This window comes from Narcine bancroftii, chromosome 4 (genome assembly GCF_036971445.1).
Source record: "Narcine bancroftii isolate sNarBan1 chromosome 4, sNarBan1.hap1, whole genome shotgun sequence".
NCBI classification, from domain to species: domain Eukaryota; kingdom Metazoa; phylum Chordata; class Chondrichthyes; order Torpediniformes; family Narcinidae; genus Narcine; species Narcine bancroftii.
The window spans coordinates 282,596,199-282,621,064 of NC_091472.1; the positions used below are offsets into that span (position 1 = coordinate 282,596,199).

At 43.2% G+C, this 24,866-nt stretch overlaps 1 long non-coding RNA gene across 1 annotated transcript in view; it reads left to right on the forward strand.

The window, feature by feature from the left end:
* The first annotated feature begins 312 nt into the window (after positions 1-312).
* The window catches only part of LOC138760144 (uncharacterized), a 30,189-nt gene continuing 5,635 nt past the window's right edge, over positions 313-24,866 (forward strand). Inside the window, exons 1-2 of the long non-coding RNA XR_011355462.1 lie at positions 313-544; positions 693-792. This is a non-coding gene — a long non-coding RNA (uncharacterized lncRNA). The remainder of the gene's footprint in view (positions 545-692; positions 793-24,866) is intronic.

Consider the following 24,866-nt stretch of genomic DNA (forward strand, 5'->3'; position numbering starts at 1 on the left):
TATTTATGTGTGTTGTGTCTGGCTGTGTGACTGCCCATTTTGCACCTTGGACCAGAGAATGTTGTTTTGTTGGGTTGTGCTTCTACAATTGGAGGACAATAAATTTGACTTGATCCTCCTTCATCTTGTCGATGATAAAATTCAGGTTGTTACTTTCACAGTATATCCCAAGATTTCCCACTTCTTCTCTGTAATGCAACTTATTGTTGCTGATGAGCCAAACTACTGTGACGTCATCTGTAAACTTGATGACACTGTTCGAACTGGACCTGGCAATGCAGTTTTTGGTCAGTAGCATGAATGGGAGTGGGTTGAGCACACAGCTATTAGATGCACCAATGCTCAACATGATGGTCCTCAACGTTCTACTACTGACCCGGACAAACTGTAGTCTTTCTGTTAGGAAGTCCACAATCCAGGTTCAGAGAAGGGTGTTTCATCTCAGCAAGGACAATTTCTCCAATATCCTCTTGTATTTGATTGGATTAAAGATCAAGCTGAAGTTAATGAATAGCAGCCTGGCATATGAGGTGTTTTTCTTCAGGTGGGTGAAATGGTTCAGTCTGTGGGTGAATTGAAATGTGTCGAGTGTTTCTGCGCTTTGATACATTCCATCACCAGATATTAGTGGAGATAAATGGCTCTGAGCGGTAATCATTGAGGCCTGTTTTTTTTTGCTCTCTTGGGTACAGGTGGTTGTCTTGAATCCTTCAGGAATAATGGATTGCTGCAGTGAGGTGTTGAAGATTCCATGAAGACCTTCATCAATTGGTCTGCGCAGTACCCGACTAGGTACGTTGTCTGTGAGGGTTGTGTGGGTTCACCTTGGATAGGGTTCTCCTCACCTTGGCTGTGGCTATGCAGGGGACCCATTCATCAGATGGATATGGAGCTTCCTTCAGTGTCATCCTGTTCTCATCGAAACGTGCATAGAAGATGTTCAGTCTGTCCAGAAGGGAGGTATTGTCTTTAATTTGCAAGGTTTAGTTGTGATCTCTTATAATCTTGATCCCTTGCTAAATATACCTCATGTTGTCAGTGTCGCACAACTGTCTGTGGATCTTCTGTGCATACCCCCACTTTGCCTTCAGAATTGAATAAGAAAATTCAGTCCTGGCTGATCTTAGTGCCATCCTGTACCCTATGCTGGCAGCATCACAAGCTCTGAGAAGCATCACAAGCTCTGCATTCAATCATGGTTTCAGGTAAGCCCTGGTTGTGAAGCATTTGATCCCAGTGACATCCTCAATGCACTTGCTAATGCAGCCAGTCATTGAGCTCATGTAGTCCTTGATACTTACATGACCATTGTGGCGGTCTCCTTGAAACAGTCCCAGTCCATGGTCTCAACACAATCTTATAACACTGCTGTGGCCCCCTCCCCTCATCATGTGCTGATCTCCCTGCAATCTGAATTAGTTTGCTTTGCCAGAGGTCTGGTATACCAAGGTTAGCAGGATGTGTATATGATCTAAGTAACCAAGGTAGGGGCGAGATGCAACGTTGTATGCTCCAGGGACATTGGTGTACATCCAATCCAGGGTGTACAATCATCTGATGGTGAAGTTGATATGCTGTTGAAACTGTGTTAAGACCATTTTCAGGTTGGTGTGATTGAAGTCGCCAGCAACAATCATGGCATCACCAGGGTGGAATGTCTTTCTGCAGAGGGTGTTTGACTTATAGAGTATCCTCAGCATTTTTTCTTCCTTCGCTTATAGAAGAATACAAGGTGAAGAGTATGCTACATTTATAATTTCAATGTTCTAACACGAGCTGCAACTGCTACTGAAAATCTTGTCGTGTTGGAAAATTTACCTGCCAACCTGAAAATTGGCTTCATTCACTTTTGTTGCAAGGTGATATATGATAATCTAGAGTTCACCTTTGAAACAACCTGAGAAAAATGCAGTGCTGTTTAAATGCTTCCCAACGGAATAAATAGTTGATTAATGTTTCTGCAAAAAACTTTTTTATGAAGTATTGGGTCTCAGAGGCATACTTTAAAAAAATGCAAATAAGTTCTTTGATCAGCATTCTCTCTGAAACTCATATGCTGTTTAATGCTTATTAATTTGGATATTATACATTAATTATTGCATATTTCTCCAGAGAGTGTCATTATTTTTTTTAGTTTCTTTATGACTGCAAATGTCTGCAATGTGGCTAAAATCGTGAAGACTGATATAGAAATAACAATTCTTAGGACTCGAATCACCAGGGATGAATAAAGGAGAAAATCACTCACTTCACTTTCTGATGTGAAATGGACGATGTAGTCAGAGGAACTGTCAGGGTCTCAGAGGGAGAGCGAATGAAAGAAAAACCACAGTGTTTGATGAATTGTCAAGCTGTGGATGTCAATTGGAGATCATAATGCAGAAAGAAAGGGCCAGTGATGGAGATCAGTGAAGAGGCAAAGGGGATCTAAAGGGGTAAGCCAGCATCATTATGGCCTGCAAGCCATTTGTGGAACCGTGGGGGAGAAATTCTGCTCTTCTTTCCTCCACAGATGGTAAAATAATGAACATTTTTCTGAACTTTAATGAATATTCTTCAGTAATCTTTTCAAAGTCTGAAACTCAGTGTCCTTGAGGCTGGAATCTATTCAAGGTTTTTAATTCTCAGGCAAACAAAGGTAGCTGGAGACAATAGGCGTTTTAAACATAACACTTATAAATTTCACTGGGAAGAAGTAGAATAGCTGTAGGCAAGGTGTGTGTGATGGCGCCATTAAATTTGCAACCTGGTAAGTGAAAAGTGTTCATGTTTGTATGAGGATTCACTTTGAGATAGGACATTGGTAGTGAAGCATGATAGCCAGAAACTTATGAATAGAATAAGGGATGATGTGTTCAAGAGAACACAGAGATATGAATGGGACAATGTCACCAACAGACGAGATCCTGATATTCCTGCCCAGTATTTTTATGAATGTAGAATTAAATTGTTTTAGTCATGGTCTGTACTTCAAAGTTTTGGGCAAATAAGACACCAAAAATGATTCTGTTTACCTCTCTATTGATACTGCCTTGGCCAGTGAGTACTTCTGCCACACTAATTGTTTCAAGTGCATATCATGGAGAGATGACTGGGGAACTGAGTTTGGAACAAAGATTGAAGACAATCTTTTAAAGTATTGTATAGTATAGATAGTATAGATTGTATAGTATAGATAGAGGTTGTTATCCACTTTGATAAGAAACATCTAAATGCAGAGTATCATATAATTAGTGATGGACTTGGACATGTCTTTTAAATCAATAGGTGAATGCAAACACATGTGCAACAAACAGTTTGGAAGGTATTACGAGCTCAGTTTTAGAACAATGGGATTATCAGTATAAGGGAAAGTATAGACAGGAGGGACTGAATGATCACAGATAATATTCAGCATTTTACATAATCACAACACAAGTCACAGCCCAGTGACAATTCGATATATTGGAAGAACTAAGGAAAGGTTTGTCACAGTCTGCTCCAGAATTCGATACATTTGCAAAGACATTGTGATTTTGGAAAGGAGAACCATGCTGACTGCTGGAGAGAAAGCAACTTTTTGAAGCAGCTCTTGTGACCAGCCATCCTGTGGAATTCAGAGCAAAGCATGTTCCGTGAATGACTGTGGGCCTTTTCAATGGATTGACCTGTGCCAGGAGGGTCTTTTGGGGAAGAAAAGTGCTTCATTTTGATTGTAACTAACAGTGGAGGTCACTTGGAGAAACAGCTTCATTTTAAGTGTAACGAGCAGTGAAGTTACCTGGAGACACCAGTGCCTAAAAAAGGACAGGAGTGTTATAACCGCAGCCCATGTGGATGGAAGGCAACGCAAGGAGAATTCATGAGTCTGTAGCAGCCACGACTCCAGTCGTCCCATCAGTTCAACAATAATTCAGGGCATCAAATTTCAAAGGCCTGCACTTCAAAACTGAATTTGAAAGACTGAACTTTGAAGTACTGTCTAGATTTCAGTGTGGACAGTCTTTGGCTTGGCTTCGCGGACGAAGATTTATGGAGGGGGTAAATGTCCACGTCAGTTGCAGGCTCGTTTGTGGCTGACAAGTCTAATGCGGGACAGGCAGACACGGTTGCAGCGGCTGCAGGGGAAAATTGGTTGGTTGGGGTTGGGTGTTGGGTTTTTCCTCCTTTGTCTTTTGTCAGTGAGGTGGACTCTGCGGTCTTCTTCAAAGGAGGTTGCTGCCCGCCGAACTGTGAGGTGCCAAGATGTACGGTTTGAGGCGATGTCAGCCCACTGGCGGTGGTCAATGTGGCAGGCACCAAGAGATTTCTTTAGGCAGTCCTTGTACCTCTTCTTTGGTGCACCTCTGTCATGGTGGCCAGTGGAGAGCTCGCCATATAACACGATCTTGGGAAGGCGATGGTCCTCCATTCTGGAGACGTGACCCACCCAGCGCAGCTGGATCTTCAGCAGCGTGGACTCGATGCTGTCGGCCTCTGCCATCTCGAGTACTTCGATGTTATGGATGAAGTCGCTCCAATGAATGTTGAGGATGGAGCGGAGACAACGCTTGTGGAAGCATTCTAGGAGCCGTATGTGATGCCAGTAGAGGACCCATGATTCGGAGCCGAACAGGAGTGTGGGTATGACAACGGCTCTGTATACGCTTATCTTTGTGAGGTTTTCAGTTGGTTGTTTTTCCAGATTCTTTTGTGTAGTCTTCCAAAGGCGCTATTTGCCTTGGCGAGTCTGTTGTCTATCTCGTTGTCGATCCTTGCATCTGATGAAATGGTGCAGCCGAGATAGGTAAACTGGTTGACCGTTTTGAGTTTTGTGTGCCCAATGGAGATGTGGGGGGCTGGTAGTCATGGTGGGGAGCTGGCTGATGGAGGACCTCAGTTTTCTTCAGGCTGACTTCCAGGCCAAACATTTTGGCAGTTTCCGCAAAACAGGACGTCAAGCGCTGAAGAGCTGGCTCTGAATGGGCAACTAAAGCGGCATCGTCTGCAAAGAGTAGTTCACGGACAAGTTTCTCTTGTGTCTTGGTGTGAGCTTGCAGGCGCCTCAGATTGAAGAGACTGCCATCCGTGCGGTACCGGATGTAAACAGCGTCCTCATTGTTGAGGTCTTTCATGGCTTGGTTCAGCATCATGCTGAAAAAGATTGAAAAGAGGGTTGGTGCGAGAACGCAGCCTTGCTTCACGCCATTGTTAATGGAGAAGGGTTCAGAGAGCTCATTGCTGTATCTGACCCAGCCTTGTTGGTTTTCGTGCAGTTGGATAACCATGTTGAGGAACTTTGGGGGGCATCCGATGCGCTCTAGTATTTGCCAAAGCCCTTTCCTGCTCAAGGTGTCGAAGGCTTTGGTGAGGTCAACAAAGGTGATGTAGAGTCCTTTGTTTTGTTCTCTGCACTTTTCTTGGAGCTGTCTGAGGGCAAAGACCATGTCAATAGTTCCTCTGTTTGCGCGAAAGCCGCACTGTGATTCGGGGAGAATATTCTCGGCGACACTAGGTATTAATCTATTTAGGAGAATCCTAGTGAAGATTTTGCCTGCAATGGAGAGCAGCGTGATTCCCCTGTTTTTGTTTTGTTTTTGTATAGGGTGATGATGATGGCATCACAAAGGTCCTGAGGCAGTTTTCCTTGGTCCCAACAAAGCTTGAAAAACTCATGCAGTTTGACATGCAGAGTTTTGCCACCAACCTTCCAGACCTCTGGGGGGATTCCATCCATACCTGCTGCTTTGCCACTTTTCAGTCGTTCAATTGCCTTATATGTCTCATCCCAGGTGAGGACCTCATCCAGCTCTAGCCTTAGGGGCTGTTGAGGGAGCTGGAGCAGGGCGGAATCTTGGACTGAGCGGTTGGCACTGAAAAGAGATTGGAAGTGTTCAGACCATCGGTTGAGGATGGAGATCTTGTCGCTGAGGAGGACTTTGCCGTCTGAGCTGTGCAGCGGGCTTTGGACTTGGGGTGAGGGGCTGTACACAGCCTGTGGACAGTAATGGTTTGGTATATGACATGCACGCGCACGCACGGACGTGCACGCACAGACGCCCGCCCACGCACGCCCGCCCACGCACGCCCGCCCACGCACGCCCGCCCACGCACGCCCGCCCACGCACGCCCGCCCACGCACGCCCGCCCACGCACGCCCGCCCACGCACGCCCGCGTGCATACATACACACGCGTGCACACATACGCACACTAGAACATCTGTATATAATTGGGGATAGATTTAGTGTTAAGGATAGTTTAAAAGTTCAGACTATAGTTTAAGAGTTAGAAGTAAAATGACTGTTTTAAAATTAAACACTATATGATTCATTGTCTATTGCTAGTCGACATGGATGGTTCGTAACAAAGGTGTTATATAGTCAGGATACTGTAAACTATTTGGTAAATGTGTAAGAATACACCCTTCTCACTGTAGTGCACTGTATGTATATGTATATATGAGTGTGTGAACAGTTTCCTGAGATAGTGAAAGGCATCAGTAAGTAAAGTCTCTTTTGTTATTTGAATTTTGCATCTCTAAGTTATTTAAGAAGCCTCCCAAGTGACAGAGAGACATAACATGGTGGCAGCTGTATAAGAGAACAAGAATAAAGCCATACAATTGATTGTAAGTTGCTGAAGATATTGTTGAATCATTTAAAAAGTTTCAGCAGAAGTTAAATTTAGCTTCAAAAGCTATTTTAAAAATGCAACAGCAGAGGAAAAGATCAGCTATAAACTTCTCTGAATATGGGGAGCAAGATCTTGACTTATTTAATAGCTGGGAGTTTACAGAGGTGGAGAAAAATGATCCAGAGCAGATAATTGCAAAGTTTGCTTCTCACCTTGAACCCAGGTCTAATCATAGAATTAAACGCTATGAATTTCAAGGCTTAATGTGAGAGACTGATGAAACTGTCGATAATTTCCTTACTAGACTAAAAATTATTGCTGCAAAATGCAGATTTAAGGATATAGAGGAAAGATTAGTTGACCAAGTAATATGGGGGAGTGTCCATCCCGAAGTGCAAAAGTCTCTTACAGGGAAAGGATAGCTTGAAGCTGGTCGAAACTATCGAAAAAGCCAGAGCCTTCGAAGCCATGAGAATGGAAATGAAATCCATATCTATGCAGATCCACCACATAAAAGGAAACAACAATGAGGACTCCGACACCCAGATAATCAACCGAATCCATACACCTTCACGAGATGTTGGGTGAGATGAAAGAAGGACGCAAGTTGCACACAAGGATCTAAATACAGAGGACAATCCAGAACAAGCCTATGATATTTAACCTAAAGGTGAAGCTGGATACTGGATCACAAAGCAATGTCCTTCCACTCAGATTCTACCACAAGATATTCCTAGAGAACATAATAAAAGGGTATCCAAAAGATGGTGCATTGGAAATAGAAAATATCACATTAACGGCCTCTGGTGGACCTATGATCAAGCAGCTAGAGAGAGCTAAAATCAATGACTGCCATAAGGGAAAGATCATCCTCTATACGTTCTACGTGGAAGAGGCAGACGGACCTGCAATTCTATGTCTAGATATCTGCCGGGAATTGCAATTGATCTCTGTCAATTATGAGATTCAGTCAAAGAAGATATGTCATAAGTACAGAAACACACAACAAAAAGAGGAAATAATTTCCACAGAAGTACCTGCCAGGCCATAACACACAATGGAAGCAGACATATTCACTGAGAATCAAGAGTGGTATTTAATAGTAGCCTGTTACTACTCTATGTTTCCATTCGTCAAAAGGGTGAACGACCTGAGAGCATCAACTATCACTTCAGAAATAAGAGCACTCCTTGCTCAACAAGGAATACCCGAGCAAGTAATATGTGACAATGGAACACAGTTCATGTGACAAGAATTCAGAAAGCTGTGTGCAAAGTATGTGTTTGTTATCACTACATCATCCCCATACTACCCCAAAGGTCATGGGTTCATTGAAAGACAAGTGCAAACTGTGAAATGCACACTAGTTAAGTGTCACAAAACAAAAGAAAACCCATATCTAGCTCTTCTATCATTACGAGCAACACCTTTAAGGGCTGACACAAAGTCCTCAGCAGAACTTCTAAATAGCAGGAGATATACAACTCTGCCAAGCAAAATACACCCTCCAGAAGACCAGGAGGAAACCAGAAGAAGACTGGCTGACAGGCAAGATGAAGGATGCCAGCATTATAACATGCACAAACATTGCTAGAACTCTTCAGAGGGCAGCATGTGCATATTCAAGAGCCAATGTTGAAAGCATGGACCCCAGCAAAGGTCATCAGAGAAGCTGAGACACCAAGATCATACATTGTCGAGACAGACTCTGGCTATCAGCTGAGGAGGAACAGAATTCACATCCAGGTGACACAAGATGTGATGAAGCAGAAAGCTTTAACACCAGCAAAGCCTGCAATGCCAATATTAAGAGAGGTATCAAATGAAGTGACCACAACCACTAATACTGAAACATCAACACAGCAGTTGTCATGTGAAGCACAAGCTACATCGCTTACACGTGTACCAACTACACAGAGCCCAATGGTCACAGCCAAATCCTCAAGATGGTGAAGCAACTTACAGGCGCCAGTGCGATATCAATAAGAACTATTTTAAAATAGTTGTGTAAATAAACTAGTGTACAAGTTCAGTTACTTAAGTTACACTGGAAAGAAAGTGGTAAAGAACACTACGTTTTTCTTTATCTTGAGAAAGAGGGATGTTATAGAGTCAGGAAAATGTGAACTATTTTGTAACTGTAAGAATACACTCTTCTCACTGTAGTAACTGTAGTGTACTACTCTGGTGTGTGTGTGTGTGTGTGTGTGTGTGTGTGTGTGTGTGTGTGTGTGTGTGTGTGTGTGTGTGTGTGTGTGTGTGTGTGTGTGTGTGTGTGTGTGTGTGTGTGTGTGTGTGTGTGTGTGTGTGTGTGTGTGTGTGTGTGAGTGAACAGTTTCCTGAGATGGTGGAAGGCATCAGTAAGTAAAGTGTCCTTTTTTATTAATTGAATCTTGCTTCCCAAGTAATGCAGAGACATAACAAATTAGTGTTTTAAATTTAAAACACTAATGAATCATAAATGAATCTGTCTGATTCATTGTCTATTGCTGGTCCTTATGTTCAATTCATAACAAAGGTAAATGATATTTTGTGCCCGTGAGATATCACAGCTGGAGTACTGTGTTCAGTTTACATCTCCTAACTCAAGAAAGGATATACTTGCTACAGAGGTGGTGCTGTGAGTGATCAACATTCTGCTTTCTGTTGTGCAGAATTGTGGGATGACAGGAGATATGATCAACCAGTCAGGAATTCACTAGATTTTAGATCGTCTTGAGACAGTTTCATTGAAAAGTACAAAATTCTGCCAGTACTTGGTGGGATAGATGTAGGAAGGAAGTTTTCTTTATTTGGGAGAAAACTAGAATCTCAGATCACAATCTCAAACTCTGGCTTGATATTTAGTATGGTGATGATGAGAAATATTTTCAATCAGGCCATGGATAAATATTTGGTCAGTCTTTTTCTCAGGGTAAATGATTTTTGAACTAGAAGGAAGTGTAGAGTTAGTGGGAGGCAATTTAAGAGAAACCTCAGGGGCAACTTTATCCCTCAGAAGCTTGTCCACATCTGGAGTGAGCTGCTAGAGGAAACTATAGAAGCAGAAGGCCTTCGGACAGATATGTGGATCAGAAGAGCATAGAAGGATATGAGCAAAGCTAACATGGTCAACATTAAGGACACTCAATTGAGGACATCTACAAGCGGCAGTATCTCAGCAAAGCAGCCTCTATCCTCAGGGATCCCCAACACCCAGCATATGCACTCCTCTTTCTGTTATCATCAGAAAGGAGGAAGAGGAGCCTGAAGACAAACAGCAAATGGCACAAGGAAAACTTCTTCTCTGCCATCATACCTCTAAATGGACAATAAACCATAGGCATGACCTCATTTTTCTTTAGCACTAATTTATTTTTAATGTAATTTATAGCCATTTTACACCTATAATGGAAAACAACAAATTTTATGACATGTGCATGACAATAATGTCTGATTCTAAATTCTGGAGAAGACAGACCTGTAGAATTCTCTACCACACATGGTAGTGGAGGCCAATTCACTGAATATATTTAGGAGGATAGATTTCTAAATAAAAAAGACATCAAGCTGTTTGGGGTATGATTAATATAGTATTAACTCATTAATATACAATAAAGGGCTCAATCCTGAAACGTTGGTTATATATCTTTATCTTTGCTATATAAAGTACACTGTCTGACCTGCTGAGTTTCTCCAACTATGATGTCTGCAGACTTACATGTTTTACTATTGACTGAGATCAGATTAGTTAGGGAAATGGTTCAGAGGGTCTACTTCCATTTACTTTGTTGCTATATTTAAGTCAATAGGTTTGGTCTTCCCATTGTTAAATTCCAAAGAAGTTGGACAAACAATTCAACCATTTAAAACTGGGAGGGATCCCATGAGGGCCGAGGTGAAGCTGACTGTAATGGTCCTGCAAAGGGCCAGAATATTGATTGAAATAAGTGGGGACCAAGAATAAATTTGTAAGAGAAATGGAGTAGGACGAGAAGCCTATGGAGGGGATTTGCTGGCTATTGTTAAAGTCAAAATCAGAAAATGTTTATAACATGGAAAGGGGGCATCTGGCCTGTCGAGTCCAGCTTCCCTCTTACTCCTGCCCTTTTCTCATATTCCCACAAATTCCTATTCTTCCAGATACTTACCCATCTCCTCCCAAATATCACAATTAATCAGCCTCCACTTCTTTTGGTGCATTCAATTCATTCTGTTTGGGGGGAAAAAAATATTTGTTCAGCTTTTGATTATTTTGCCCATCATCTTCTTTATAAATCTCCAAATGCTTGACCCCTCCGCCACAGGAACTGTTTCTCTCTACTTTTCTATTCTGCAAGTGCGCATAACCACTCTCAGCTTGATGGCAATAAAGAAACATCCATGCCGGAGGTTGGATTTTGTCAAATGGTGGACAAGAGGATGAAAGCTCTGGGATGTGTTATCTTTCTTACAATCTCCCAGAATACAGGGATTCACACAAGTAATTCAGGAAGAATGGTTACATTTTGGGAGACTACGAGGACTTTGGAGAGGAAAGCGGTGCTGAATGCAGGGCAGTACATTGGAAGGACGAGGAGTGAAGGATATTTTTGGAAGGAAAGAATGAGAGTGTCTGCTGATTTGAAAGATAAAAGACAGATCCTCAGAATTGTTAACAATATTAGCCAGAAAAAGGGCTGGGAAGACATATAGAGTTGTCAGCTGACAGTGACAATGGGTTTGAGGAACGTGGGCAACATGGCAAAGAGGTTGGAGTGACTTGAAGAGAGATAGGCATGAAGCTTGGGAAAGATGCAAGTTCATGTCTAGGACAACCTTAAGAACTAACTGTAGCAGCCCATGCATGGAGATGCAAACCAGCACACAAAATGGCTGATGAATGTGGTAACCGCAAAGACCACCCATCATCCCAGGTGACCTCCCGCACAGCAGGAAGATGCAGAACTCTGGCGGGAATGCTGGCCAATCCCAGGCTAGTGTTCCGATAACGCGGGGCCCTGACATCAGCGGCTGGGGGCTCATATAAGCGCAACAGCTAGAGCAATATACTAATCTCATTTTCCAAGGGTTTGATGTGTGTGTCATTCATCTCCATGCTCACGTAGCATGAACGCTACATTAATGACCCTGACAGGTGCAAACAGCAATTGGACCCAAAGATGACGGATCAAGTGCAGCCTGCAACCATCCACATGGTCTCATTCAGGCTGCCAATGTTTTGGGTGTCGCAACTACACATGTATTTCGAGAAGACCAAGGCTTAGTTCCAGCTTCAACACATCACTGCTGATGACACCCACTACTTGTACATCATGATAAGGAATAGTGGCAAGGGTTGTAGATTTCCTAGATTTTGCCACCAACCTGTACGAGGCATGGGTGTTCTCCAAGGTGGACCTCATCTGAGGGTACCACCAAATCCCAGTTCACCCCCAGGACATTCCCAAGACCATAATTATATCCACCCTTTGGTTTGTTTGAATTTCTCCGCGTATCTACCCTTTGGTCAAAAGAACATGGCACTAACTTTACAGCAGCAGGTGGGCGTGGGGTTCCGGGACTTCCCATGTACGTTCATCTATTTGGATGATATACTCATCACCAGTCGCAGCTGCAAAGACCACACCACCCACCTGAGAGATCTAAGCACCTGGTTGACTGTGTTCGGGCTGATGATCAACCCCATGAAGTATCAATACAGCATATTGTGGGGAAAAGCAACATAGTAGACGACACTCTGTCACGCCCCACAATCAGGTTGGTACATTCCCTCTGTCCAAGGGTCGACTATATGGCTCTTGCCAAAGCACAGCAGCAGGACCCTGAGATTTCTGCGTATAAGACAGCCATCTTCGGCCTCAGGGTGGAAGATTTCCCTGTTGGCCCAGGTAATCTAATATTGCTATGTGATGTCTCTACCGGCAGCCCTCGCCCCATCATTCTGGCTCCATGGAGGTGTAAGGTTTTCAATACCATGCACAACCTGGCACACCCTGCAATCCAAGCCATGGTCAAAATGATGGCTAGCAGGTTTGTATGGCATGGCCTCCATAAGCTGGTCAGTCAGTGGGCCAAAACTTGCACGAACTGCCAGTCCTCCAAAGTGCAGGTTGACACAAGAGTGCCCACACAGACTTTTGAACCAGTGCGGCGCATGTTCAGCCATTGGCACAGTGGGGCTGTTACCAATTTCCCATGGACCAAAATGCCTCTTGACTCCACGAGGTGGCCTGAAGCAGTACTGCTGGCTGATACCACCACAGAAACCTGTGTCAGGGCACTCATCAACACAGAATTAACATTTTAGGAAAAATCTTTTTTTTGCCACAAGAGGTAATGTATTTTTGCATCCATGGATAACGTCAAAACTGAGCAATTTTAGGAAATTAGAACAAGAACAGATTATGTTTTCATCGTTTGCATTATTTAAATCTCTTCTCTGTGGACCTTCAAATTCTGTTCTCTGCCAATTATTCATTCAATTCCCTTTTGAATATGCAGGTAAAATTTCCTGACTGGATCATGATTATTAGCTGGGAGAAGAAACAATCGTCCTGTCCCTTTTTTTTTCCAAAAATCCTGATCATTTTGAACAAGCTTAATGCTATAGCTGCATGCAACTAACATTTTACGAAGGTTCAAAATAATCCCCTCGTGTTTGTGTTAAACCTCTATTTATAAACACAAGGACATATTCTCTTTCTAGTCATTTATTTAAACTGCTCTGCCACCTTCAAAAATATATATGTATCTATAGCTACATTACTGTCCCTGTACCTCTTTAAGAATTATCTTTATATTATGATTGCAATTTTCTCAATATTCTTACTAAAATATATCACTTCATACTTCTCTACAATAAATCTCATCACCATCATATGGCCATGATTCCACTAGCCTGCCTATGATCTCTTAAAGGCTATAACTACATTTAATCTTTTCCTGTTTTCTAAAAATAGTGTCAACTCCAAATTTTGACCCACGCCCAAGTCCAAATTATTGATGTATATCAAATCAAGCAGTGGTCTTATGTTGACCCTTGGAAGACAGCAAACTGGACCTTCTTACAGTCAAACAGAAAGACGATTCACCATGTCCTTTCCTATTCTTGTCACAATTTTGTATCTGTCCTCTCAGTAGCTATTTCTTAATTTCATTGACTGGTCAACGTAATTAAAGACTACGATGTGATACTCTATTAAATGTCTTTTGAAAGTCCATATAGACAACATTGAAAATCCTGTATTAATTCTTCCAAAAACTCAATCACTTTAGTTAAGCATAATTCCTCTTTAACAAATCTATATCGGATTTAATTTATTCTTGCCCAAATAGCAACTAATTTTGTCTCCATTTATCGTTTACCACTGAAATTAAAGCAAGCTTCTACTAATTGATCAGCTTTTCTTTAAACCCTAGATTGAACAAAGATGGAGCACAAGCAATTTTCTTATACTTTGGATCACATGTATCAAAGTAAGATTGGAAAATCACAGCCAAAACCCCTGCAATTTTGATCTATGCATTCCTCATCAATCTGGGATGCATCCCAATTAGACCTGATAATTTATCTCAGGTCTGATGGGACCTTATTATTTATCTACCTCAATTATAGCTAGCCTACCCTTTTTTTTGACATTTATCATACAACCACCTCCTATTTTATGATGAATAACATAGGAACATACAATTTTGTTTTTTTTTAAATTTTAGATGTACAGCATGGTAACAGGCCCTTCTCACCTTCTAGCCCATGCCACCTAAATACCCTAATTAACCTACAACCTCATATGTTTATAGGGTGGGTAGAAACCGGAGCACTCAGAGGAAACCCACATAAACAAGGTAAGAGGGTGTAAACTTCTAATGGACAGCATCGAATTGGAACCTGAGTCACTGGTGTTGCATTAGTGTTGCACTAACCACTACGCTAAACGTGCCACCAAATTATGACCAAGAGTTTTTAAATTTAAAGTTTAAATTTAAATTTCTTTTTAAATTTAGGCATACAGCATGGTAACAGGCCATTTTGGCCTACGAGTTTACACCCAATTAACCTACACCTCTGGTACTTTTCGAACGGTGAAGGGAAACTGGATCCCCTGTGCAAAATCCATGCAGACATGGGGAGAATGTACAAATGTACAAATGTTTCTAGTTGGCTGCTTAGCTTTCAAGCTTGCTCTATCATCTTATAAGATCATGGTTGCTCCAGTTATAACTCTGCTCTCATCTACCCACAATATCCATCACCTCCTTCCTTTTCAAAAAAAAATTATTACACAAAATAAATCATGCAATCAAAAGTAAAATACAAGTATACATACTATTTTCCCCCCTATAATCCCCCACCTCCAACCCTAACCCCCCCACCCCTCCCAACCCCCCTCTAAACTACCCCAGAGAAAAGAATAGAAAGTAGAAAACAAAAGAGGAGATCAAATCACATAACAATCATCAAATGTCACCATAATTTGGTGCAGCCCCAACGCCCGTGGGAGAACATAAAAAAAAACTACTACAAATTCAAACCTATCTGTTTCATGTATGGGCTCCAAACCTTAACAAAAAAAGAATAGTTATTACATAAATTATACGTTATCTTTTCCAACGGAATACAAGGTCTCATTTCTAAATGCTGAATACTTAAATCAGTCTAATTTTTCCAAGTGATTGCTGTAGAGCGCGTCGAAAGAACCAAAGACTTATTGATCCAAACCAAGCCTTTTATTAACTAAAAGACTGGAGCATATCACAAGTCAGTCAAGCAGTCCAGAATGACCTGGTCAGGCTCGGAGCAATCCTTTAAGACCTGCCAGTAGGTGTGGCTACACTCTCAGCCAATCACAGTCATCCTACACTTTTTTCTTTGGCTTGGCTTCGCAGACGAAGATTTATGGAGGGGGTAAAAGTCCACGTCAGCTGCAGGCTCGTTTGTGGCTGACAAGTCCGATGCGGGACAGGCAGACACGGTTGCAGCGGCTGCAGGGGAAAATTGGTTGGTTGGGGTTGGGTGTTGGGTTTTTCCTCCTTTGCCTTTTGTCAGTGAGGTGGGCTCTGCGGTCTTCTTCAAAGGAGGTTGCTGCCCGCCAAACTGTGAGGCGCCAAGATGCACGGTTTGAGGCGATATCAGCCCACTGGCGGTGGTCAATGTGGCAGGCACCAAGAGATTTCTTTAGGCAGTCCTTGTACCTTTTCTTTGGTGCACCTCTGTCACGGTGGCCAGTGGAGAGCTCGCCATATAACACGATCTTGGGAAGGCGATGGTCCTCCATTCTGGAGACATGACCCATCCAGCGCAGCTGGATCTTCAGCAGCGTGGACTCGATGCTGTCGACCTCTGCCATCTCGAGTACTTCGACGTTAGGGATGAAAGCGCTCCAATGGATGTTGAGGATGGAGCGGAGACAACGCTGGTGGAAGCGTTCTAGGAGCCGTAGGTGATGCCGGTAGAGGACCCATGATTCGGAGCCGAATCCTACACTACCATCTGTACATATACACATTTGTGATAGAATCTGTACTATCACAATTGCCAAATATTTTATTGCCACATCTAACGCCAATCTCAAAAAAGCAATTTGAAACTTACCTCATTTCAATTCCAAACTCAATTTCTTAATATCACCCAATAAAAATACCACAGGATTGAGCACAATTATGAATTGAAATAAACCCTCCAGAAATTCCTGAATTCTATTCCAAAAAGGTTTCACTGTCTCACACAATGTTTAGTCCTTTGTGATAACTTCTCAAACTTATAAGTTTGTAATGAATTATACAGCAATTTCAAGTTAGTTAAACAAACTTTTAATTTCCATGGCATCTCGCTGGACCTCTTTCTCTAAAATCTCTATCCTCTAAATTATTCACCTCAGCCAAATGTTGATTTTAATTCTAGCTGTAAAACTAATAATCTGTCTCCTCAGATAAGCTTTCAATGTGTCCCACAAATCAAATTTACTATCAACTGAACCCACATTTATTTTCAAAAATGACTGTATATAGTCCTTCAAAAACTTAATAAAATCAGGATTTTTCAACAGCATTGAATTAAATCTCCATTGATACACATTCTCCACCATCTCAGAACCAGTACAAGTAATTAACAAGAAAGAATGATCAGACAAAATCCTAATTTTATATTGCGCCTTAAAAATTCTTCCTTGCAATTGTACTGATACTAAACATAAATCTATTCTAGAATAAGAATCATGCCTAGGTGAATAATAAGAAAAGTCTTTCTCAGTCAGGTTCAAACTCCTCCAAATCTCTACCAAATTCAAATCCTTCATTACCGCCATTAACTGCTTAGCCGTCTTTTTTCTAACTACCAATTTTGGAGATTTATGTAACAATGGACCCAAACAACAGTTAAAGTCACTTCCAATGAATATTTTATCATATGCTTGATTCAAATTCAAAAAAAGAGTCCACCATAAATTGTTCATCATCTACATTGTGAGCATAAACATTCATTGAAGTCCAAGCTCAGAAAAAAATTCACAATTAACGATCAACAGCCTTCCAACAGCTTCAAAAACGGAATCCAAAGTAAAAGATAAAATTTTATGAATTAAAATAGCTACACCCCTTGCTTTAGAATTAAAAGAAGAAGCTATAACTTACCCAAACCAATCTCTCTTGAACTTTTGATGTTCTTTTCCACTTAAATGGGTCTCTTGCAAAAATGCAATGTAAACTTTCAGCTTTTTAATATAAGCTAGTACCCTCTTTCTTTTAATCAGATTATTAAGCCCGTTAACATTAAACGTGGGAAAATTTAATTTAGCCATAATAAACTATATGTTCCCCCCATACCCACTGCCCCCATGGCTCATTGCAAACATAAACAAAGATCCCTTCAAAGAAAGGAAAAATAAGATCCCCATAAAAAATTACAACAATATAACTGTAGTACCTCCCTCAATTACGCAGGAGTGACCAATGCCACAGGTGGCCGATGACTTGGGAAGAATTGGCAGGTGGGCCACTTCCCCTGAACAGAACAAACAATAAAAACATAAGTCAAGTCAAGTATGGTAAACTGCTTCCAAGTGATGGTTAACTTGATCATCGTCAATGCCAATATCAATCAGCTGTGGAGTCTCCATCTCTCGCTTTCCATTCTTCCCTTTCAGAACTGAATCAAGTTGCTGAGCAAACTGATTTTGTCCCTGCCTATTAACAGGCAAAGAATTAGTAAAAGGAAGAACTTCAACATCATTATCAAAAAAATTGAGCCTGATAATCCCCATAAAAAAATTTAATACAGCAGGGTGACAGAAAGCAAACTTATAACCCTTCTTCCACAAAACAGCTTTAGCCAAATTAAATTCTTTACGATGCTTAATAACAGCTTGGCTCAAATCAGCATAGAAAGAAACTATTATTTTTAACAATCAAAAGATCCTGATTGCATCTAGCATTCTGTACTGCAAGTCTTAAAATCAACTCTTGATCCTAGTAGTACAGTCACTGAATCAGAATGGATCGTGGTGCTTGACCTGGAAGTGGTTTCCTTCTGATTGCTTGGTGAGCTCTGTCTAGTTCCAAGTCATTCAGAAAACTATTTATTCCCAAGACCACGGGAATCCACTTTCGGAAAAATTGAACCAGATCCAAGCCTTCAAAATCTCCTGGAAGACCAACAATTTTAACATTATTTCTCCAATTCTGATTTTCCAAAACATCAATCTTCAACAAATCACTCTTCCGAATCTCCCAACCAGTAAACGAATCCTCCATCTGCTCCATCTTTTCATTACATTGCTCCACATCATCTTTACAATCAAGAAATGCATCTTCAATCTTTTAAAATTTATCCTGAACCTTGTCGATGGCTCTCAGACATTTATTAAAATCCATTTTAATAGAAGGCATTTCACACTTCATGTCAGACGTCTCACCCTTGATCTCAGTCGATTGCTCCTTGACCACTGAAAATCCTTGGCTCATCTGTTTAGCCAAATTCTCCATTTGTTTAGATCTATCAGATAAGGCAGCATTAGAGTATGAAAGATCTGATTTAAACTTAAAAGTTCTTTCCAATTCAAGTCTACCCTTAGCCAAACCTTCTGCTTCCTCCAAAAGGTGTTCCTTGTCCTCTTCCAATGCAGCAATATCTTCTTCTTAATCCTCCATCAGTCAGGACTGCACAGCTACCAGTGCAGGGACCCCCCCCCCACCCCACACACACCCCATCAGCCCAGAGTCACTGGGCTGAGGGAGGTCGGGTCCCACCGTAGCCTGGGCCAATTCATATATGCACAGTTGGCTCCGGAGGAGATCAATGCTGGTCGCCGGTGCCATCTTGCGTAGTGGTATGCAAAGTTGGCACTGGCGTGGTATGGACCCTACCTGTCGATGATTGCTGTGGTCGGGGCTGTGCCGAAATCAATGCTGGAGGCTCCATTTGTCCGGTAGGCAGAGTTTCTTCCACATCTCCAGGCTGTTTCGTTGCTGTTTTCTTCACCTTTGGAGCCTTAATATTTCTCATAGCTGCTGGTAAAGCACTTCAACAATATAGTTAACAGTTTCAAAATTTTTTTTAAATGCTTTAAAATGGGTTTTGAATAGTTCTGTCAGGGGGAAGTGTTTTCCACATCTTCTCCCTATGCCATCACACCACTTTTTTTCTCTCTTGCACTTGAATAACTGCGAATATTGATTATATATCATTTTTTTTTAATTGTCTCTTTTTAATTCAATTATGTATACTACTATACACTTTTTTCAATGAAGTACCAGGTCAGCTGCACCAAGTAAACATTTTGGAGCAAATGTACATTGCACAGCATATTTGACAGTAAACTTATTATCAGTATCATGTAAGGAAAAGATTTCCAAAGATACCAAGGTTCAAGATTACATTTATTGTCAAGTAATAAAGACAAGTGCAATATTACACAAACTTGCTGTCAGCAAAAATAGCCTGAAGTGCCTCATACAGTCAGAGAAAGGGAAGCAAAAGAGAGTCCTCTCAGAGTTTTTGAATGTCCATGGAATTGCCTACAGCACTCCTGCAGCCCCAGCAGCCACACAGAGTCCAGTCCAAATCAATAGCGGTCCGAGCTCCAGATCCGAACCTCCGACACAATTAGGAGCCCTTCAGCGCTCTCAGCATCCTCTCACATTCCTGTTCCAATACCAGGTACCCCTTCAGCCAGTATCCAGCAGTCCACAACTCAGTCGCCATCAGCCTGGATGGGTTCCTCATCTCTTGTGGCCAGCAGCCTGCCACTTGTGTGTTTCTTCAGCCTTAGAGCCCCTTACTGGTCCCCCATCATGGTCATCAACCCATGAGTCATCTCCTCTGCTTCTTCCCAAACTGGGGGGGAGTGGGTGGGGGAGGTCTCCCCAATTTCTCGTGCTCTGCTTCCCCAGAGTCTGTAAATCCTTGTGGTTGCTGCCAATCATAGGCGTCGCAGTCTTAGGCACAGACCCCGCAGCTGCAGTATTTTCAAATAAAGCCACCGTCAGCTCCATTTACAGGCTGCTTAAAGCCTGAATAGAGCTGACAGCAGTCGGACTGAGCAGTTGCAACCAGTGGGAGTGCTGTGACCCAGCCTCTCACTCTCTGTGGGTCTGCACCAGTGGCACTGCTGCCGTGACAGCGGCTCTGGCAGCGGTGCCAATTTTTTTTGTCCTGAGAGGAAAAAGTGCTTTTCTTAAATAGAAATCCCCATCTTGTTAAACAATAGTAGTTCTAGATTTTATCACCGGAGGAAACATCCAAAATAAAATCCCTCTGGATCTCATTCATGTTGCAATTAAATCATTTCTTGTTCCTCTCGTGTCTAGCAGATAAAAGCACTCCCTCTTCAATATTATGTTCTTATTTAAAAATAGGAGGCCAGTACAGACTCCAGATATGATGCAAAAATGCTCTGTATAATTGAAGCCTAATTTCCCCACCTTTGTGCTCAATTCACATTGTAAATGAATATCTACATTCTATTACCTTTTCTATCTACTTCCTGAAACCCACCTTTTATGCATAATGTATCAAACCACCCTCATTCTCCTGTACCACAGCTATAATCATCTCCCACCCATTTGATTATTTGCTCCTTTTTTTCCTAATTCTTTTGGCCAAGTTGAATAATTTCATATTTCCCACGTTTTATCCCATTTGCCAGATCTTTGCCAATTTAAATCACCGATTTGTCTCTTCTGTAAAATAAAACAAATTTTATCAAATAAAATTCTGACCAAGGGTCTTGGACCCAAAATATTAATTCTGTTTCTCCTCCCTTCTCCCTGCATCCTTTTGTAGCCTCCATATTTTTCCTTCCCAACCTATATTTGCATCATCAGAAAAATTAATAATCAAGTCTCTGGTGTTTTCATCCAAACCATAAATTGCAAATGTCAAAACTGCAACATTGATCATTATAACCTATTACCCCTTGCCAACACTAATTCCAGCCTTTGATAAAGATATTTTAAGGCTATTTGATGATGTGAAAAATAGTGCTTTTTTGACAGTGATGAGCTGTCAAAGAGCATTCAAGAGGCACATCTTGTAACCAGCTCCAGTTTACATTGTTGCTGTGGACCCTCAGTTCCACAAAGGGTCAGTAGAGCTGCAAGGAAAGTTTGATATGATATAGCCCATTGACTAAGATCAAATTTTAAGTACTCTTACCTGATTTCATCTGAAATAAAAAGGTGTAGTGGGCCAAATGACCGTGCAAGTAAACAGGCCGAACCGCTGCCACACGCAGCCAGTCCAAGAGGGCGTGGGCTCCCCTTCACTGCCGAGAAGAAGCCTGCGCCCAGTCATGTGCGGGCTAAGGAGTCCTCCATTTCCATGTAGTGGCCCGCCGGCTGGAGAGTGACACCAGAAGTGGGCGGGCCAGTATGGAGAAGCGGTGAATTCAAACCAATAAAGTAATTCTTTGATTCATCCTCTCACTGTGTGGATGTCTCTTTACTCGGTAGCGCTGCTGCAGCAGTCGCTACAGTGGTGACTCCGATGGTTCCAACATTTTGGAACCAGCATCGATCACACAAGAATGCAGCAACCGGCTGAACCACAGTAACAGCACCTGCAACCAACACAGTGGGCGTATATCTCCCACTGTTCTAGGCAAGCCAGCCCAGGAACTGGCTACAGCTCACTGAGTCACAATTCCACATCAAGGGAATTGCTTCAGAGGACACCAAGTTCTGGCATGTCGTCAGCACCCTGGACCCCGCCACAGCTGCCAAAATAAACTTCTTCATAGAAAACTCACTGATGGAACATAAGTACCAGCAATTCCGACATTTTTTCCTCGACACCCTAGAGCTCAGCCAGCATGAGCGTGCCATTAGAATCCTCAACATGCAGAGCCTGGGAGACAGAAGCCCCTCCAAGCTAATGTATGAGATGGTGGCCCTGGTAGACGGGCATACAGACTGTTTCCTGTTCAAGGCCCTATTCCTCTCCAAACTACCAGTGCACATATCCTCAGCAGTTTTGGACATGGATTTCAGTGCTCTGCACCTCATAACCAAGGAGGAAGACAGGCTGTTCTACATGACACAACAGAGCTCCCTCCACATGCAACCAGTTTATGCAATCAGCACCACGACCCCGTCCAGTCCTCCATAGGCACCAGCTGTAGCTGTGGCACAGTGGCAACAAGAAAGGCACACAGAGAAGAACAGCAAGTACTGTTTCTACTACCGCCAATGGGGCAGGAACGCTCAGCGGAACACCCCCCATGCTCGTCCCCACCACCAAAACCAACACAGCGATGGGAAATGGGCAGGCCTCCCACCAATAATGGCTTCAGAGATTGGCACACAGTAAGGCCTGCTCTATCTCAGAGACCAGAGGACAAAGAGGGACTTCTTCATCGACACAGGTGCAGAGATTAGCCTCATCCTGCTCACGTACTTTGAAGTGAGACACAACTCCAAAGGCCTTCCCATGCAAGCAGCCAAGGTGTCCTCCATTCCCAGCTACAGGACCCGCCTGGTCACTATCCATGTCACAGATGCTGTTTTCCAGTGGGAGTGCACCATCACGGCCATGGGACAGGCACTACTTGGAGCTGATTTTCTCCTTGCTCATGAACTGCTGGTGGACATGACAAGGTGCCAGTTAGTAAATGCCATAACATTCCAGTCTTTCTCCCTCACCCTGCAGAAATGCTCTTTCCTCCCACTGGGAATCCACGCCCTGGACCAAGATGAGTACGCATCCTTACTGGCCAAATACCCGGCTTTATTGGCACTGATCTTCCATGAATCCAACCTGCATGAGCCTGGTGCCTCCCACTAGAAAAGCTCCAACAAGCTAAGGCAAATTTCGCTGTCATGAAGGATTTGGGGATCATCTGCCATTCCAACAGCCCATGGGCCTCCCAGCTCCACGGTGCAGAAGAGCTCCAGTGTTTGACATCCATGTGGTGACTACCAATGTCTAAACATGTACCCCATTTCACATGTGCAGCATTTCACTATGAGACTACAGGACTGCAGGGTATTCTCCAAGGTGAACCTCGTAAAGGAGTACCACCAAATTCTGGTACACCCCAGTGACATCCAGAACACAGCCATCATCATACCTTTTGACCTCTTTGAATTCTTAATGAATTAATGAGCCTTTTGGGCTCACAAACATGGCCCAGACATTCTAGCGGCTAATGGATGTGGTCAACAAGGAGCTCAACTTCATCTTCGTTTATCTAGATGACATCCTCATCATCAGCCCCGATGCCAGCACCCATAGGATGCACCTCACCCACCTGTTCAACAAACTGCAGCAGTTCAGGCTCACAGTGATCCCAGCCAAGTGCCAGTTTGGGCACTTGGGCACCACATCAGCCCAAAGGGCACTATCCCATGACCTGACAAGTTGGAGGCCATTCAGAACTTCCCTAAGCTGAGCACGATCAAAGGACTACAGAAGTTCCTGGGGATGATCAACTTCTACCATCTTTTCCTCCCGGAAGCGGCCACCCTCATGCAAACCATTTGGCCTCACCAAACTCGGCGACAAGATACTGCAATGGATGCCAGAGGCCAAGGAGGCTTTCCATGCCACCAAGTCAGCACTGGCGAAGGCCGTGATACTGGCCCACCCGAATTCCACCTCCAACCTGGCCATCACAGTGGACGCTTCAGACAGAGTGGTGGGCGCAATGCTAGAGCAATGGGTCGACGAGCACTGGCTTTCTTCAGTAAGCACCTCTAAACACCAGCACTTAAATGCAGTACATTTGACCGCAAACTGCTGGCCTTGTACCTGGCGATACAACACTTCCTTTACATGCTAGAGGGGAGAGTGTTAACTGCCTACACAGACCACAAACTGTTGACCTACGCGCTCAGCAAGGTCTCGGACCCATCGTCATTAAGACAACAATGGCACCTCTCCTACATATCAGAATTCACCATGGATATCTGCCATGTTGCCAGCAAGGCCAACCTAGTAGCCAATGCGTTGTCCTGGCCTGCTGTCACAACAACCTGTGGAGGGCTCGACGTTGCCCAGCTCGCCAAGGACCAGAGGGACGACACAGACATCCAGGCATACCAAACGGCCATCACCAGCCTGAAGGTCAGAGATTTCTGCCCTGCACTGGGAGAACTGACCCTGCTGTGCGAAATCTCCACCAGGTCCCCAAGGTCAATTCTTCCCGCGCCCTGGCGATGATGGGTTTTCAACTAGATACAAGGTTTATCGCACTCCTCCATAAAGTCTGTGTCTGCCCGCTCTTGGACAAGTTCGTGTGGCATGGGCTCCACTGAGACGTTACCCTCTGGGCTTGAACCTGCTTACAGTGGCAGCATGCCAAGGTACACCGGCACATAGACTTTCAAGCTGGCGCAACACAGGTTTGAACATGTCCATGTCAACCCCCTCTCAGTGAGCCAGGGTATGAGGTACCTATTCACGACCATCGACAGGTTCACCTGCTGACCAGAGGGGATACCCATGGCTGTGTGCGACACAGAGATGTGCGCCCAGGCTTTCCTCACCACCTGGGTTGCGCATTTCAGAATCCTGACCCACATCACATAGGGCCGAGGGATGCAGATCACCTCCTCCCTCTGGTCCAACCTGACGAAATTCTGCATCAGCCAAATCCCCAAGCAAACAGACTGGTTGAACGGTTCCATTGCCACCCGAAGGCTGCATTGAAAGCCCGACTGACTGGGCTGAACTAGATGGATGAGCTCCCATGGATACTGCTCGGGATCCACACCGCACGGAAGGAGGACCTGCCAGCATCGTCCGCAGAGATGGTGTACGGCGCACCGCTTTCCATCCCAGGGGACATACATTTCAACA